The sequence below is a fragment of the Hesperophylax consimilis genome, chromosome 16 (assembly GCF_061612785.1).
Source record: "Hesperophylax consimilis isolate HC1 chromosome 16, BYU_Hcon_1.0, whole genome shotgun sequence".
Classification (NCBI taxonomy): Eukaryota; Metazoa; Arthropoda; class Insecta; order Trichoptera; family Limnephilidae; genus Hesperophylax; species Hesperophylax consimilis.
The window spans coordinates 84,367-101,770 of NC_142851.1; the positions used below are offsets into that span (position 1 = coordinate 84,367).

The 17,404-nt window shown below is 37.0% G+C and overlaps 4 non-coding genes across 4 annotated transcripts; all 4 read right to left on the reverse strand.

Annotated features, from left to right (window-relative positions):
- Window positions 1-934: 934 nt before the first annotated feature.
- LOC149416506 (5S ribosomal RNA) lies at window positions 935-1,053 on the reverse strand. Its single transcript, XR_016303461.1, has one exon. It is a non-coding gene; the product is annotated as a 5S ribosomal RNA (ribosomal RNA).
- A 584-nt stretch (window positions 1,054-1,637) lies between these two features.
- LOC149416507 (5S ribosomal RNA) lies at window positions 1,638-1,756 on the reverse strand. Its single transcript, XR_016303466.1, has one exon. It is a non-coding gene; the product is annotated as a 5S ribosomal RNA (ribosomal RNA).
- A 323-nt stretch (window positions 1,757-2,079) lies between these two features.
- LOC149416508 (5S ribosomal RNA) lies at window positions 2,080-2,198 on the reverse strand. The gene has a single exon (XR_016303467.1). It is a non-coding gene; the product is annotated as a 5S ribosomal RNA (ribosomal RNA).
- Window positions 2,199-2,521: 323 nt separating this feature from the next.
- LOC149416509 (5S ribosomal RNA) lies at window positions 2,522-2,640 on the reverse strand. The gene has a single exon (XR_016303440.1). It is a non-coding gene; the product is annotated as a 5S ribosomal RNA (ribosomal RNA).
- Window positions 2,641-17,404: the final 14,764 nt, after the last annotated feature.

Below are 17,404 nucleotides of genomic sequence, written 5' to 3' on the forward strand. Positions count from 1 at the left end.
TCCTTGGCACATTTTTTTCTCAAAATATTCATTTCTTTCTAAACAAACATATATTTTAATACATTTGTGGTCACACACTCATTGTTTCATTCATATGAAAACATACATATCGTCGGCCTACTGGCAAAGTCCACTTAGTCACTAAAACACAATCCTGAGATAGTCGCATTTTAATTTTTAGCGATTTTGGAAAGGCTATAAGTGGATGAATATCTCTAAAATATACATTTTTTAATATTTTTTAATTTAGATTGAACCCTTAAGTACCTTATCAATACACAATATAAGTTGAAAGCAATAACAGGAATCTTTAATTAAAGATTTACAAAAAATGAGACGGACTTAGTGGTTTTTACCGGTCAATAATGACTTAGTGTGCTTTGCTTGTTAAGATTATTGTTAAATTGTTGACTCTAATGCTGCAAAATAGCTTTAAGATTATTTTAACTATAATATTTAATTATTAAATACCAATTATTATTTCTTATAATAATTTCTAAATAGGACAAAAGTTTTTTTTCGGTAGTTTTTGAAGTGAAACTTCTTTACCCGCGTCATGCAATTTCGAGTACCGGAGTAAAACCAACTCATGACCGAAACGAAAATGCGGGACCGATTAAAGTTCATTTGATCTAGTCAAAGTTTTGAAGTAAAATATAAATGCTTCTTAGCTCATCTCGACAACTGGCGTTGGTGGTGTAATGGTCAGCGTAGTTGCTTTCCAAGCAGTTGATCCGAGTTCGATTCTCGGCCATCGCACATAATTTTTTTGTTTTTAACGCCTTTTTTTTTTTCAATGGTTGACCATAATATCAATCCACTAAGTAATATTTTAGGCCTGTAGCATACTTGAAAAGTTAAAGAATGATATAAAATTTTTTATGATGTTAACGATAAAAAAATAAAAAAAAACATAAAATTACCATAAAAAATGGGCCAACGGCACGCGGTGTTCCCAAGCGGTCACCCATCCAAGTACTGACCGCGCCCAATGTTGCTTAACTTCGGTGATCGGACGAGAACCGGTGTGTTCAACATGGTATGGTCGTTGGCAAACGCTAAACAATATTAATTTCTATTCTACCTGCCAATAAATATATGAAAATTAGTATAAAAAAGCCCTAATAATACTGAAAACATTAGCAAGGTGTGTGCGACGTTGATAAAAATAATCATTACATACGCGCTTGAAAAAGATCGTAATTACATCCATAACTTTGCAGGAATTTTTTTTGAAGTGAAACTTCTTTACCCGCGTCATGCAATTTCGAGTACCGGAGTAAAACCAACTCATGACCGAAACGAAAATGCGGGACCGATTAAAGTTCATTTGATCTAGTCAAAGTTTTGAAGTAAAATATAAATGCTTCTTAGCTCATCTCGACAACTGGCGTTGGTGGTGTAATGGTCAGCGTAGTTGCTTTCCAAGCAGTTGATCCGAGTTCGATTCTCGGCCATCGCACATAATTTTTTTGTTTTTAACGCCTTTTTTTTTTTCAATGGTTGACCATAATATCAATCCACTAAGTAATATTTTAGGCCTGTAGCATACTTGAAAAGTTAAAGAATGATATAAAATTTTTTATGATGTTAACGATAAAAAAATAAAAAAAAACATAAAATTACCATAAAAAATGGGCCAACGGCACGCGGTGTTCCCAAGCGGTCACCCATCCAAGTACTGACCGCGCCCAATGTTGCTTAACTTCGGTGATCGGACGAGAACCGGTGTGTTCAACATGGTATGGTCGTTGGCAAACGCTAAACAATATTAATTTCTATTCTACCTGCCAATAAATATATGAAAATTAGTATAAAAAAGCCCTAATAATACTGAAAACATTAGCAAGGTGTGTGCGACGTTGATAAAAATAATCATTACATACGCGCTTGAAAAAGATCGTAATTACATCCATAACTTTGCAGGAATTTTTTTTTTCAATGGTTGACCATAATATCAATCCACTAAGTAATATTTTAGGCCTGTAGCATACTTGAAAAGTTAAAGAATTTTATGATATTATTAATGATAGTAACGATAAAAAAATAAAAAAAAACATGAAATTACCATAAAAAATGGGCCAACGGCACGCGGTGTTCCCAAGCGGTCACCCATCCAAGTACTGACCGCGCCCAATGTTGCTTAACTTCGGTGATCGGACGAGAACCGGTGTGTTCAACATGGTATGGTCGTTGGCAAACGCTAAACAATATTAATTTCTACTCTACCTGCCAATAAATATATGAAAATTAGTATAAAAAAGCCCTAATAATACTGAAAACATTAGCAAGGTGTGTGCGACGTTGATAAAAATAATCATTACATACGCGCTTGAAAAAGATCGTAATTACATCCATAACTTTGCAGGAATTTTTTTTTTCAATGGTTGACCATAATATCAATCCACTAAGTAATATTTTAGGCCTGTAGCATACTTGAAAAGTTAAAGAATTTTATGATATTATTAATGATAGTAACGATAAAAAAATAAAAAAAAACATGAAATTACCATAAAAAATGGGCCAACGGCACGCGGTGTTCCCAAGCGGTCACCCATCCAAGTACTGACCGCGCCCAATGTTGCTTAACTTCGGTGATCGGACGAGAACCGGTGTGTTCAACATGGTATGGTCGTTGGCAAACGCTAAACAATATTAATTTCTACTCTACCTGCCAATAAATATATGAAAATTAGTATAAAAAAGCCCTAATAATAAGAGAGAAGAATACTAGAAGTTTCACTTCTGTCTTGCGTAGGCTTGACACACCCACTTTTTTTTTATTTAAATAATAATAATTACAAATTATTGTTTGTACCTACTGAAATACAGATATTCAAAGCTACAAAAGAAATATTTATGATAATAATAATCACATAAAAGATATTATGACGAATATCAGAAATAAACAATGTGTGTGTTAGATGAAATAAAAAAGATTATAAAAACATTAATCAACGTAAAAATAAGCAATGTTTGTGATATTTAGTAGAAATAAATATGAAAACCAAAAGTGCAACACAAATTTAAATATTTTTTATTACAAATAAAAATAATAATAATTACCAATCATTATTGGTGTTTACTGAAAGACACGTTCATAATATTTTATAATTATAAAAAAAGGCTGATATGCTGGTGAGTGGGGTTGTACCTACTTTGTGAGGCTAGGGGTAGTAGCCGGTCAACACCTCTTGTTAAATGGGTGCATATAAGGATTGGTCATCATCACAGTGGTCGGCTTTGGTTCCGATGTGGAACCTTTGGACGCCAAATCTTGCCGGGGGCAAGATATGCCGAGCTCTGCGGTGAGACATAAGAACCCTTCTCAGGGTGGTGGGCATATGGGCTTATTCACAAGTAAATCAGAGTAAAAGACAAGTTTCTGTACATATAAGTTGAACTCTATTTCATGATAACAGGGTAAACATTAAGCAAGGGATTTTAAAGGACTTACCCCCTATCAGACCGATTCTATCCTATCTAACTATCTAAACGCGGATGAGTGGAGATGCCTTCCTCCCAGGGGAACGTCTGCTTCGGCGCGGGCGACCGGCCCACCAGCTCCGCCTCTCGTCCAGTCTCCAGCCAGGAAACCAGTCTCCGGTGTCCATCCACCCGATTATTACGGATCCTTTCAAGGCGCGCGTGTGAATGGCGGTAGGCGGCGTTCACGCACCCAAATACAATACTCATCCGAACGATCTAGTATTCCTCAGCGTACTCAAGGTTTGCATGTACGAAGCGAGAGAGGATTGTCTCTTTAAACGTGGATTACATCCCAAACGGAACACGCGGCCCGGTGCACTTTGGCACTCGTTTAATTCACGCGGGTTTTAAAATTGTCGACCGACATTGCGCGTATTTCGGCGCGGGTTTTTTTTACATTTAACCATTACTCCGCGTATCTCAGGATCGGATGCCTGATTTTACTTTTAAGATTCGTCGCGTACTTGCTCCGAACGGTTTTTTAAATTGCTCCATATAAACTTGGCACCTGACGTTTTTCAACTGAGTCCTCGCCCAACTGGGCTCCGTTGGAAAGTGTGGAACCTTGCAAGAATAATCCTTTCCCGTTATTTTGCGCCGATTTTATGGCTGTCAAAATAACCATAGACAAAAATCAAAATAATAATTAGTACCTAATTATAATTGTTATGTTTCTAAATATTTTCATAACAATACCCCGCTCGCTCCGAACGTGTTTGCCCTCGAACACACAACAAAACCAAAACAAACTAAAAAGAAAAATCTCTATACTACTGACTAGTAACTTGGTCTGATGGGGGCTACTGAAACAAACAGCATTCATGTGTAAAAAGAAATGCATAATGTAAAACGAAGTACATATATATAAACATATAACAGATTAATAAGCATGAAATGCGTACAGACAACTTGAAAATGATTGTGTCGCAACGTCAATCGCGCCCATCATGCGCAAGGCATGGTGGATGAATTCGCGACGCAACCATTAGAAGTGCTGGTAAACAGAAAAAAACAATGCTTAATATTATAAAACTTAAAAATAAACATACTTCAATAAGGTGATACGTGGACGGGGTCTACAAACACCCTCAGCATATACGATGCTGGGTGCTGTAATACTGATTTCCTCAAGGACTACCGTACACGTAGCATCTGTAACAGGGCATCAACTTATAAATATAGTGGTTATAATACTTAATACTAAAATACCTTATAAATTTATTTATATACTATGACATTAATGTAATATAACATTAAATATGCACTAGGCGTCACTTATTACGGAAACACTTTTTGTTTTTTTTAAGAGCCTCAACAGGCAACACTTTCAGATGGTAAACCATCTACACTTTCCACTGAATTTACTTCCACTTTGGGAAAAAAAACTTCCTTCGAAGAGTATCCCTAACTATACTTCCTAACTTCGGTCTTTTTTTGGGGGTGATGATTATTACACCTATTATACAGCAGTTTAATCACTATACCTTAGTTTTATATAAAGAATATAGGTTGGATCATACTTAAATGAAACAATGTAAACAACCATCGCCAATGAATGCTTCCAAAAAGTATACAACCATTGCCAATGAATGGTGCCAAAAAGTAAACAACCATTGCCAATGAATGGTGCCAATAGTAAGTAATGTAGACCCTTGATGGAGGGTGCAACTGGTAAGGTTAATTGTTTGATATATACAAATATTAAGGTTTCATACAAACCTATACATATGAGTAGATTGTTATGAGTAGATTGTTATGCGCCGCTCACGACGCTAATCAAAATTAGACGTGATAATAATATCCCCAAACAAGGGAAATGAGAAGGAGAAAACAAATATCATTTAACATAATATTATTCTAATACTAGCTTATGCGGTAATAACATATTTCAAAATTTTATGTAATACAAAATTTTTAGGAAATTGATACGAGTAGTGCCAAAACAGGCAACTGAGCAAGAAATGCTGAATATTCTTATAACATGAAATCTCATAATTCTTAAAAACCGAAAATCAGAACACAAAGAAATAATGGGCTGTTACTTCTGTATGCTCCAATAATAGTTTCCCTAGGTTTACAATATGGAACATGAAGAAATGATGGGCCGTCACTTCTGCATGTTCCAATTATAGTTTCATAAGGTTACTATATAACCAAAAAAAATATGCTTGGAATACAAGAGGGTATATATACAATATCGTCGTATATTCCAAGTTGACAAAACTTAAAACTAGACAGAGGTAAAAACAAGATAAAATTAAAATGTGCCAAGTTTAAAATTAAAATTACGAGATTGTTTCCATGTGCAAGCATCCACAATCCTAATTCTAGAGGTATATAAATATATATTGAACTTAAATTTAATTTTAGATGTGTATACAGAACCAATGTTCCTTTCCCAACTCGGGTTTTAAACCAGAGTTAAAAAAAATAATTATGTACTCTTTAGGAGGCATAAAATTTGAAGTATTTTATAGAATTTGACATATTGACAAAATACTGACCACAACAATTCGATTGATCAGGTCGAATTGAATGGTCTGAGCACTTTGTAATCGGTTAACGATGTCAGCCCTTGCAAGGATGGCCAGACCCTACAAGGTACTGAAGATAAGAGGACTATAAAGGAATATTGTCCGATTTCACGATGTCTTTCACGTGAAAGTGTCCGGTTTCTTTACCACTAAGGTCTGCCAGCGTATATATAAGATCTGATTTCTTTCTTACAACTATATTGTTAACAAATCGCGGAGCTAACTTCTGTGCAAAGTAATTCAATGCGTTCGACTGGACGAAGTTTCTACGCCAAACCACATCCCCAACCTGGTAAGTAACGTGTTTTCTACGCAGGTTGTAATGATTAGCTCCCTTTTGGTAGGCTTTAAGAAGTGCATCCGAGACTTGTTCATACACTGCCGATAATTTATCTAACCTTTGAGCATACGCTTCAGGTTGAACATCATTCCGGGAACTGATATCTCCATCTGCTAGCGGATTACGGTGGAGATCTCCGTCAATTATCTGCTCCCTACCATGCATCAAAAAGAAAGGAGTATATCTTGTAGCGCAGTTGACAGTATTGTTCATAGCCGATTGAACTTGAAGAAGAAACTTAGACCAATTCCTGTGATCCGATTCAACTAAAATAGAGAGTGCTGTTCCCAATGTTTGATTATAACGCTCTACTACATTATTTTGAGGAGTATACAGTGAGTTGTAAAAAGGTTGTGGTACGTTATAATTACGTAGTAATTCCTTAAATTCCTTCGCGATGAATTGACGGCCATTATCGCAGACTACTGTACGCGGTACTCCATGAACAAGGAAGACGTTCTCTTCTAAATTTTTTACGATGCTTTTTGCGGAGCCGTTGCGCAGCGGAAATAGCCAAGTATACTTAGTAAAGACGTCCACACATGACAATATTACTGTGAAACCGGAGTAGCTTCTAGGTAAAGGACCTACCAAATCTAAGGACAACATTTGCATAGGTCTTGTAACTCGTTTATGGTTTGAGGATATACCATTAGGAGGGGCCGTACTAATCTTATGTGCTTTACAGGTTTGACAACGATTCACAAATTGTTTGGCGTCTCTATACATATTAGGCCAATAGTAACGTAACTGCAATTTTTTATACGTTTTAAAGATACCAGGATGACAAGCTAGAGAAGATTCGTGTATATTTGATAAAATTTCCTGTCTTAGTTCTTGAGGGATAACTTTTTTCCACGCTGTATCTTCGCAGAGAGCTGAATCAGTCTTAGTATGACGAAATAATTCATTGTCACGAACTTGAAAATTTTGAAACCGTTGTGGAAACTTTTGACAACCTTCCCAAGCTTTTATATACCATTCGTCAGTGGTGTGGTTAGGAATAGTTCCTGATAGTATAGCTAAGTTCATTCGCGAAAGAACGTCCGGTACAACGTGTTGAGTTCCCTTACGGTGAACTACATCGAAAGAAAATTGTGATAATCGTGAGCTCCACCGTGCGAGACGGCCACTAGGGTTAGATAAAGACCCCAACCACTTCAAGCTCGAGTGGTCGGTGACAACCTTAAAATGTGCACCTTCTATATACGGTCTGAAGTGTGTAACCGAATCTAACACAGCCAAAAGTTCGCGTTCCGTAATACCATAGTTGCGTTCGTGAGTATTTAAACAACGCGAATAATAAGCGATGGGGTGTTCTAGTCCATCTATGGTTTGGATCAAAACTCCGCCTATCCCAGCCGAACTGGCATTGCAATGTATTGCAAAGGGTTTTGTGAAATCCGGGCAACTTAAAACCGGAGCTGTAGTTAAAGCTTTTTTTAAATCACCAAAGGCGGTCTCGGCTTCTGGTGACCACGCAAAATTACTGATACCGTTCTTCGAACCCGTGAGTCTTGTAAGAGGGGCGGCAATGCTTGAAAAGCCCTTTATAAATCTCCTGAAGTACCCACATAAACCAACGAAGGCTCGTATTAGCTTTGCGTTTTTGGGTACAGGGAAGTTCTGAATACTTTCTATCTTTATAGGGTCCGTACGAAGACCTTGAGAATCAACCATATAGCCAAGGTATTTGAGCTCGGCTTTGCAGAACTCAGATTTTTTTAGGTTTATGGTTAGACTTGCGTCTCGTAGTCGTTCATAGACACGGTTGAATAATTTGAAATGAGACTGTAAATCTTCTGACACCAAAATTAGGTCGTCTAAGTAGCAGAAAGCGTTTTCGTCAAATTCAGGTCCGAACAAGGCGTCAACCAGTCTTTGGAGCTCGCTTGGTGCGTTTTTGAGTCCAAAAGGCATGCGAGTGAATTCGAATAGTCCTCGACCAGGAACTACGAATGCAGTCTTCTGACAGGAGTCTTTATCCAAGGCAATCTGCCAGAACGCCTTGGAGAGGTCAATGGACGAGACGTACCTGGCTCCGCCAAGCTTATCTAGGATCCTTGATATATATGGCAAGGGATAGGAATCGCTAATTGTTACGTTGTTGTTTTTCCGCGAGTCCAAACAAAAACGACCCGTACCGTCTTTTTTAGTTACAATCAATACCGGACTAGACCAAGGAGAACGCGAGGGATGGATAACTCCTAATTTCAACATCTCATCCACTTCTGCTTCAAGCTATTTCTGTCTAGCGGGCGACAAAGGGTAAAACCTCTGTTTTATTGGAGGACCTGTGGTAACAATTTTATGTTTTACTAGATGAGTTTTACCTAAGCCTTTTTTCTCAAAAGAAATCGATTCAAATTTTTTAATTATTTCTAATAGACTTCTATTTTCCGTAGGAGTCAACGATGAGGCTGGCCGGATTGCCCTTACCTCATTAATTTGTTCTGCCCGTGTTTGGCTGGGCACTCCTGAAAACAGTTCCGGCGCGATTTGGAACTGCTTCCAAAAGTTCACCCCCAAAATGTAATCAGGCGACAAAGACGGAATGACGTAAAAAAGAATGTCCTGAGTGATTCCCTTGTACGTCACTGGCAACGTCACTGTCCCTAGCACCTTTTGTCTTGTACCGTCTGCTGTTGAGACACTAAAATCTACTTTGACTAAATTAATACCTAGATTTACAAAATATTTATAAGAATTCCCCCCTATACAAGAAAGAGTAGCGCCACTGTCAGGTAACGCCCTGCAGGTTTTATTAATAATAAAAATTTCGGCGTACGGTCAATTATCTCCTTCTATCTCAGAATTCTGTGGCAGTGGGCCCACTACGTTAGAATCGGAGACAGAAAGAAACTGTCTAACCAGTTGGAGCCAACTCCACCACTCACGCTTCCTTTGCGCATGGGAAGGTGCGTGTCTAGAGCGACTCCATCCTAGTTTTCCGCATCCTTGTTTTTATTATTTTTACTATTGCTTCCAAGAGACCCTACTTTGGAATTAAAACTGTCGGAAGTTTTCTTCCTACAATCCGACATTTTGTGCCCTAATTTCTTGCAATAGTTACAAATAATCCTATTTTTTAAAGGAACTTGCTGTGCATGGCCCGTCTCTTTTTGTTTATTATTAGTAGAAGGTCCCTGTTGGTACTGTTTTGCAGGATTTGTATTATGACCAAAATTAGTTTGGTTGTTATTTGTCGATCGGTTATAATATCTATTATTATATAAAGGAGGATCTTGATTGTTCTTAAACTTATTATTATTAGAATATTTATTGTAATGTTGTCTATTGAATTTCGAATTATCATTTGGAAAGACCTTGCTTGCGTAAGAAGACGAAGGAGTAGGTTGCTTTACTGTATCGGATGTTGAGAATGATTCGAATTTTTTTGTTGCATCATTCAACTCTTCGAAGGTATTTATTTCCCGAGATGCGAGTAAGGTGGTGTACATAGGTAACAAGGCTCTCATTGCTAATTGGAGCAACTCACTATCCGATAATTTAGAGTCGAGCATATTGTTATGCGCTTTCATTCTAAGAAAAAATTCAAAAGCCGACATTCCAGTCGATTGCTTCATATTGAACAGATCTATTTTAAGTGCTATCTGTCTATTGCTACCTTTGAATTGTCTGATCAAGAGTAATTTCAGGTTATCCCAGGTTAGGTCAGGGGTATAAATGGACCTAAACCATAATAGAGCTAGGCCTTCTAAAATATCCGGGAAACACCTAACAATATCTTCATGTTTGACGTTCCTTGTCCTACATTTCTCATCGATTTGTCGAATAAATTCCCTAACACAAGTTGAACCGTTGAATTTAATATTCCAATTATTAATAGTGACTGTTGGAGTATGCGATTCATTATAAATGATCTTAGTATATTTGATGACCTTGGCACTGGAGTCACTGTCCTCATCTGTATTTGTATTGTCTTCAACTTGTTTTACGATTTGAGCTACTTTTAAAGATTTATTATGGTTTCTAGCCTGAAGACGCATTTCTTCTAACGTGTTAGCCGGTATTAAATTCCTTGTAGTTAATTCTATACTTAAATCATTCTTTGATTTCCCGTTGACGTTCTCTATTGGCCCAGACATGATGATAGTTATGCGCGGGGATGGAAAATAAATTTAAAAAAGAAAAAAAAAACTCTTAAAAAAATTTTTTTTTTTTGACAACCCTGATCTTTGAAAAAAAAAATTATAAATATTTTAAGTTGAATAAACTTTCAACTTTGTGGCAACCCTGATTTATTTTGAAAAAGAATTTTTATTTTTATTTTTTATTGATTTGGGACAACCTTGATTTCAATTTTTTTTTAAAATTGGTGGCAACCCTGATTTATTTTGGAAAAAGAAAATTGCTTATTTTTTATTGATTTGAGACAACCTTGATTTCAATTTAAAACAAAATTTTGGTGGCAACCCTGCCCTTATGTTTTTAATAATTACAAAGATTATTCACATCTAAGTATACAGATAATTTACAATTCAATGACTTAACTTTTGGTAGTCAATTTTTGAAAGAAAAATAATATGTAACGATTTATTCAAAGTATTTCGTTTCCAAACCCGTTTTTAAAATTTAAGTAAGTAGACGACCGCATGCTACTTCGTCTATTAACAAATTTGACATTTAATTTTAAACAACCGACGATAAAATATTTGTGACAGCTGTCAGCTGTTATTAAAATATAATAATAATAATTTCGTGTCACGTTAGTATTTAAAAGTACGTACGAAATGAAATAATCATTCAATACTAACAGACATTTGTAGTTACTTAATGATCGAGTTTAATTACCTACATTGACTTCCTCATGTCAGACAAAAACGTACAGTTTGTTAATTGGTTGAGACAATTATGTAGGTACTTATTCGTGCTAGGAACAAATTGTTGTGTAAAATATTTGACAGAAAAATACCACAGTTGATTTCGATCAATAGATAAAATTTGACGAAATAATTATCATAGATAATTTTGCTAGCAATAATTAAATACATAGGTTTCAAAGTACCTATTAAACTGTCTACGACCGTATGTTTTTCTCTGAGCATTATTTATTGTCAATGATAAATAAATTGAGGTTATGACACTTGGCATATTATGTAGTAGATGGATGCTCACACATGGAAATCTAACATGATAATTTATAACAAGCTGATTTACCCGTGAATAAGCTATTTCGGGACCCCCACGTTGGGCGCCATTTGATATGCTGGTGAGTGGGGTTGTACCTACTTTGTGAGGCTAGGAGTAGTAGCCGGTCAACACTTCTTGTTAAATGGGTGCATATAAGGATTGGTCATCATCACAGTGGTCGGCTTTGGTTCCGATGTGGAACCTTTGGACGCCAAATCTTGCCGGGGGCAAGATATGCCGAGCTCTGCGGTGAGACATAAGAACCCTTCTCAGGGTGGTGGGCATATGGGCTTATTCACAAGTAAATCAGAGTAAAAGACAAGTTTCTGTACATATAAGTTGAACTCTATTTCATGATAACAGGGTAAACATTAAGCAAGGGATTTTAAAGGACTTACCCCCTATCAGACCGATTCTATCCTATCTAACTATCTAAACGCGGATGAGTGGAGATGCCTTCCTCCCAGGGGAACGTCTGCTTCGGCGCGGGCGACCGGCCCACCAGCTCCGCCTCTCGTCCAGTCTCCAGCCAGGAAACCAGTCTCCGGTGTCCATCCACCCGATTATTACGGATCCTTTCAAGGCGCGCGTGTGAATGGCGGTAGGCGGCGTTCACGCACCCAAATACAATACTCATCCGAACGATCTAGTATTCCTCAGCGTACTCAAGGTTTGCATGTACGAAGCGAGAGAGGATTGTCTCTTTAAACGTGGATTACATCCCAAACGGAACACGCGGCCCGGTGCACTTTGGCACTCGTTTAATTCACGCGGGTTTTAAAATTGTCGACCGACATTGCGCGTATTTCGGCGCGGGTTTTTTTTACATTTAACCATTACTCCGCGTATCTCAGGATCGGATGCCTGATTTTACTTTTAAGATTCGTCGCGTACTTGCTCCGAACGGTTTTTTAAATTGCTCCATATAAACTTGGCACCTGACGTTTTTCAACTGAGTCCTCGCCCAACTGGGCTCCGTTGGAAAGTGTGGAACCTTGCAAGAATAATCCTTTCCCGTTATTTTGCGCCGATTTTATGGCTGTCAAAATAACCATAGACAAAAATCAAAATAATAATTAGTACCTAATTATAATTGTTATGTTTCTAAATATTTTCATAACAAGGCTTTTAAGGGATGCGTATACGTGTAGATATGTAGGTACCGTACACTCTACTCATCTTCAGGATCGGAATCAAAAAAGCTGGGCTCAGGAGCTACATTTTTGATGCTACTTAAACATGGTATATTTTCATACCAGTTATGTAAGGCTGGTGGAAGAATATTGGTCCTACATAGTTTTAACAGGTCATTCTTTTTTGCGACTGATATTGGAATGGGCCTTGTATAAAGCTTTGGTATAATAACATTGCTTTGCTCTTCGATCTGTGCACGTGTTATTTTATTTCTGATTGGTCGTGAAAGGGAGGCAACGGAAATCCTCTTGCAGTCGCTGGAATAGTCGTACCGATATTCTATAATGTTTGGTAATTTTTTTCTGATATCGGAAGCATTTAACTTTTAGTCATTTGACAATGTTAGAATCCTCAGCAACCTTCTTATTTTTTATTGTCATTTCAACCAACTTTTTCAGATTTAAAAAATCTGTAAATAAAACTTCTTTAGTTTTATATGGAGACTTTTTATTTTTTCGTTTGTAAGATCGAGCCGTTTTAAAAACGTTGATCCATTCATGCACACTAAAGATATCAAAATGTTTTGTTTTGTTTTCAATTGCACTATACATTGAGTCTACTTCCATAAATGAGTGACCGCATTCAAGAAATTTTTGTTCAATAACACACATGGAAGTGTTTTGGACGAAATGCAGGAACAGCGCGGAAATTTTGTATATTTCTAGTTTGTCCACCACAAGCATCTGAAAATATGGATACTTCAGTGATTTGCGGTGGGAGTTGTTTTAAATAAAGGGCCATGCATGTTCCAATTTCATAACTACCCTTTTTTCCATTATTTTCTGTCCAAAGGTAACATAGACCCTTATTTGGAGGTGCTGCTTCATAGATTGTAAAATTATACAAATTTTACTTCTGCAAATAATAAAGTAAGCTCACTTGGGAGCAAGGTAATTGCAAAACACTTTGCAAGTCACATGTTATAGACATGAAAGCCTCAATAAATCTTTTCTCGTCTTCGTCTTTGGCTTTCATGGATACAGATTTTCGGTTTTGGTGTTGTTGATAGTTATCTTCAAGGGTTTCCTTTTCTGGGGCACCGGCCTTGTTGTATACTGTATAGGTGACACATTGATCTTTCTTTGGTTTGAAGAAGGACAAGTTATAGTTCTGGCAGAATATTTTTCGGTAAGTTATTAGACTAACAAGATTGTCATCACCGTCTTCTGTACACTTTCCTTCATACAGCGCATGCATTTTTGCAATAGTTGGTTTGGAATCTAAATATTGCCGAGTATAATGTCTGACTTAATGTGTTTTGCTTGCCAATAATATCGGATTTATGACTAAGTGTGAATTTAAAAACATGTTTAAATCAAAAACGATTGAATATACGACCTAATGGAGTATTCCAATCGAAAGAGGACGATTTTTTACATAAGACCTCATACTTAAGTCATTTCATGAAAAAACGGGACTTAGTGGACTTTGCCGCCAAGCCGACGATATTACATATATACACATTTTTTTATTAAAAAGTTTTAAAATTTTGCGTGTTTATTGAGCAATGCTTTTTCCAAAATAAAACTCGCTGGGTCTTTTCAACAGTGTCGGTGACAAAAACCGTACATACACAACCCGAACAGCTCGGTAAAAAAATGATCAGTTAGCTCCTTGGCACCATTCTTTCTCCAAATATACATTTTTTTTTTTAATTTTGCAGTACCACACTCTTGGCTTTATTCACATTCAAACATTACACCACGCACCAAATATATACCCATTAGTTTCGGTCAAAAAGCAAAAGTGTCGAAACACGCTCTTTGCTTCATCCACATGTTATGATGCAGGGCTAGACTCCTTTTGTTTTAATATTTTATTCATTAATTTATTCTGCATCATCACATTTATCCTCGCCGATTCTCTAACCTAGTTAGGAACTGGGCGATTGTCGCGGGTATTGGTTTTGGTAAAATATCGAATCATAATTTTAAATTTAAAATCTGTACCGGGCGGAAACAGAAAGAAAAAAAAGACACTTCCTTGCCTGCAGAGAAACCAGAGGTGGGCCTGATCTCTCGGCAGACGACAGTCACAGTTTTCCGGAGTGAAATTGTTTGGGAATGGTTTCCCTTTAATCGGAGTGGCGAAGTCTAATTTTATACGCGGAGATTGCATAATAAAATCGTATAAATGTTGTAAAATACGAAGTTCCATAGTGGAATTAGTTCCGTGGCTCGTTCGAATATTGTAACCACGCGGCATCATGAATCGCAAACGGAGTCAGACGTGTGATCTGCTTGAATCCGACCCATCCTTTATGGGATGAAGAAGCCAGTGGCTTAAAATATTGTGCCAGGTTCCCGGAAACCTAAGGATAGTATTCTTTCTCGCGGTTTGGCACTACGCCGACCGCATTTTCACCAGGGCCGTAGGGAGGCCTATTTTTCCTTACATAAAGGGAATCCTCGCCAGGATACACGGATGCGACCGCGGGCACCAGATTCCTCTTCCTCAGTCGCCAGATTACCAGTTTCCTGCCACGGACAGTCGCCAGGAGGCGGAACTGACTCTTCCTCTTGCTCCGTCTGGAGCCCCCTGGAGCTCAGCCTGATGAGGTGCTGCTCCAGCTCGAGTAGGATGTTACTTAATTAGCTAGATAGATAAAGCGTGGTCGGAACCTTGGGGGTAAGCTTATATCTAACTTTTATTATATTGTTTTCGTTATAACTCACACGGTAGAGTGTATAGACTTATATTGTATTCGAAATAATATACATTAATGTTACTCTAAACCTTCTTTCCTTGACTCTAAATTACACATTGTAACCTGACACATTTCTGGTTTCGAACCCAACCCCCTGAGAACCCTGGGATCACAAACATTCTTGTGGGTATCTGACCCTCAAGAATTGGCGCTTCCAGTACTGGATAAAGTTTGTGATTCCACATTCATTATTATAACCTGAAATGTCTGGTGAGTATTGTAGGTTGCACGTAGCAGGTAACCATAGCAACTACTCTACGTAGCAATTGGCGACCCACTTAAAACACGGCTATAAATGTGTCAGGATTGTGTTTTTTTTTGGATGGTTTAGGGTTATTTTGTTCTCTTGGAGCTCTGATACATAACCTAAAATGTTAAACTTGTTTGTTAAATGTTAACCCGATAACTGTAAAAGTGACAAAAGTGAAATTGTTATCGCATGATTGTATGAATTTCTTATGTGCGTTGTTTTAAGGAATTGTGTGAATGTTAGGGATCATTCCTCCTTTATGGTACCGTTTAATAATAAATTGAAACATGTTTATTTATTAATGCAGTTGACAACTGAATATTATTATTATTATACACAAATAACAACGCATATCGAAGTAACGGGAGTCGGTTCATTGCCATTAGTTCATAGCATGGCTTGCGTCTTCGCTAATAATTTCAAATAATAAATGTGTATTCTAATTAGGTAATTGTTTTCATTTTGAAAAGTGATTCTTTTTTTTCTCGTGTGGATTTAATACGTGAATAAATAATATTCTATTATAATACATTGTTCAGTATTACAATAGTACGGAAAAACCAGGGCTGGCAAAGAAATAAATATTTTATCAAGGTTGCCACATATATTTTATCAAGGTTGCCACAAATTTTTTCAAGGTTGCCACAAAATATATATTTTTTTTTACATTATTTATCAAGGTTTTTATCTTATAAACAAAAAAAGAACATCTTGTTATTTCTAAATAAAGGGCATCATCATCATCATCATTCATAATAACAATTTGGATAATTGTTTTGAAATTAAGTTCAATAAAGTAAATGTCAACGGTGACACAAGAAATTATTCGATATTTACTATCAATTTTTGAAATAATGGACAATTTACACGCGACGTGTCAGACTTGGAGAATTAAGAAAAAAAAATCACAATTTTTTTTTGTGGTATGGACGATGACGCAACGTTATCATTGGAGGGAGTTGATGGAGGTATATTCGGTCTGATCAACTGGGTCCTGGTATCAACTCGCCATCCATTAGGTCCATGAGTTCCGAATGGTGAGGATGGGTTTGTACCCCAAACGCAACGTATCGATCCGGAGTCGATCACGTTCACCAGACATGACAGACAGAGGGCGAGAGAAGCTTGCTGTCTGATCATTATACTTGGGCTGCTAGTTCAAGTACGGAACACTGTACTGCATCATCAGTTGGAAGGCGGGGGATTCGTTGCCTGTGGACGGTTTTTCCTGCAGGAGGCGAAAGGCCTGTTGTCCTCTGATCTATGTACGTACGTTAGTATTTCGTAGTGAGATATATGTTTGAGTGGTTCGGGTTGTTCTTGGAGGTTGATGATCAACCCTAACACGACACTTAACACATAAAATTCATAAACTCTATTTGAAATCGAGTTGTATGTTCTCTTTCACACGATACTATTTGTAGTGATTTATTGGAAATCACGCTATTATTCTCAAATATAACAAGTCTAAATCATAAACATGCACGCATTTATACTGTCGTACGTTATGCTCATGAAAAGAGCCACTCATAAATTAATATTTTTTTAATTTATTTATTTACTTAAATTTAAGTACACAACAGACTCCAAGTGAACAAATGAACACTCATTTAAAAATATTATGAATTTTGTATAATGAAATTGGCTAATATACCTTAACATGTAGTATGTGTTAGGATATAACATCTTGAAATGTAAGGAGTTACATTCCCACTGTCTCTTTCGTTTCATGATGG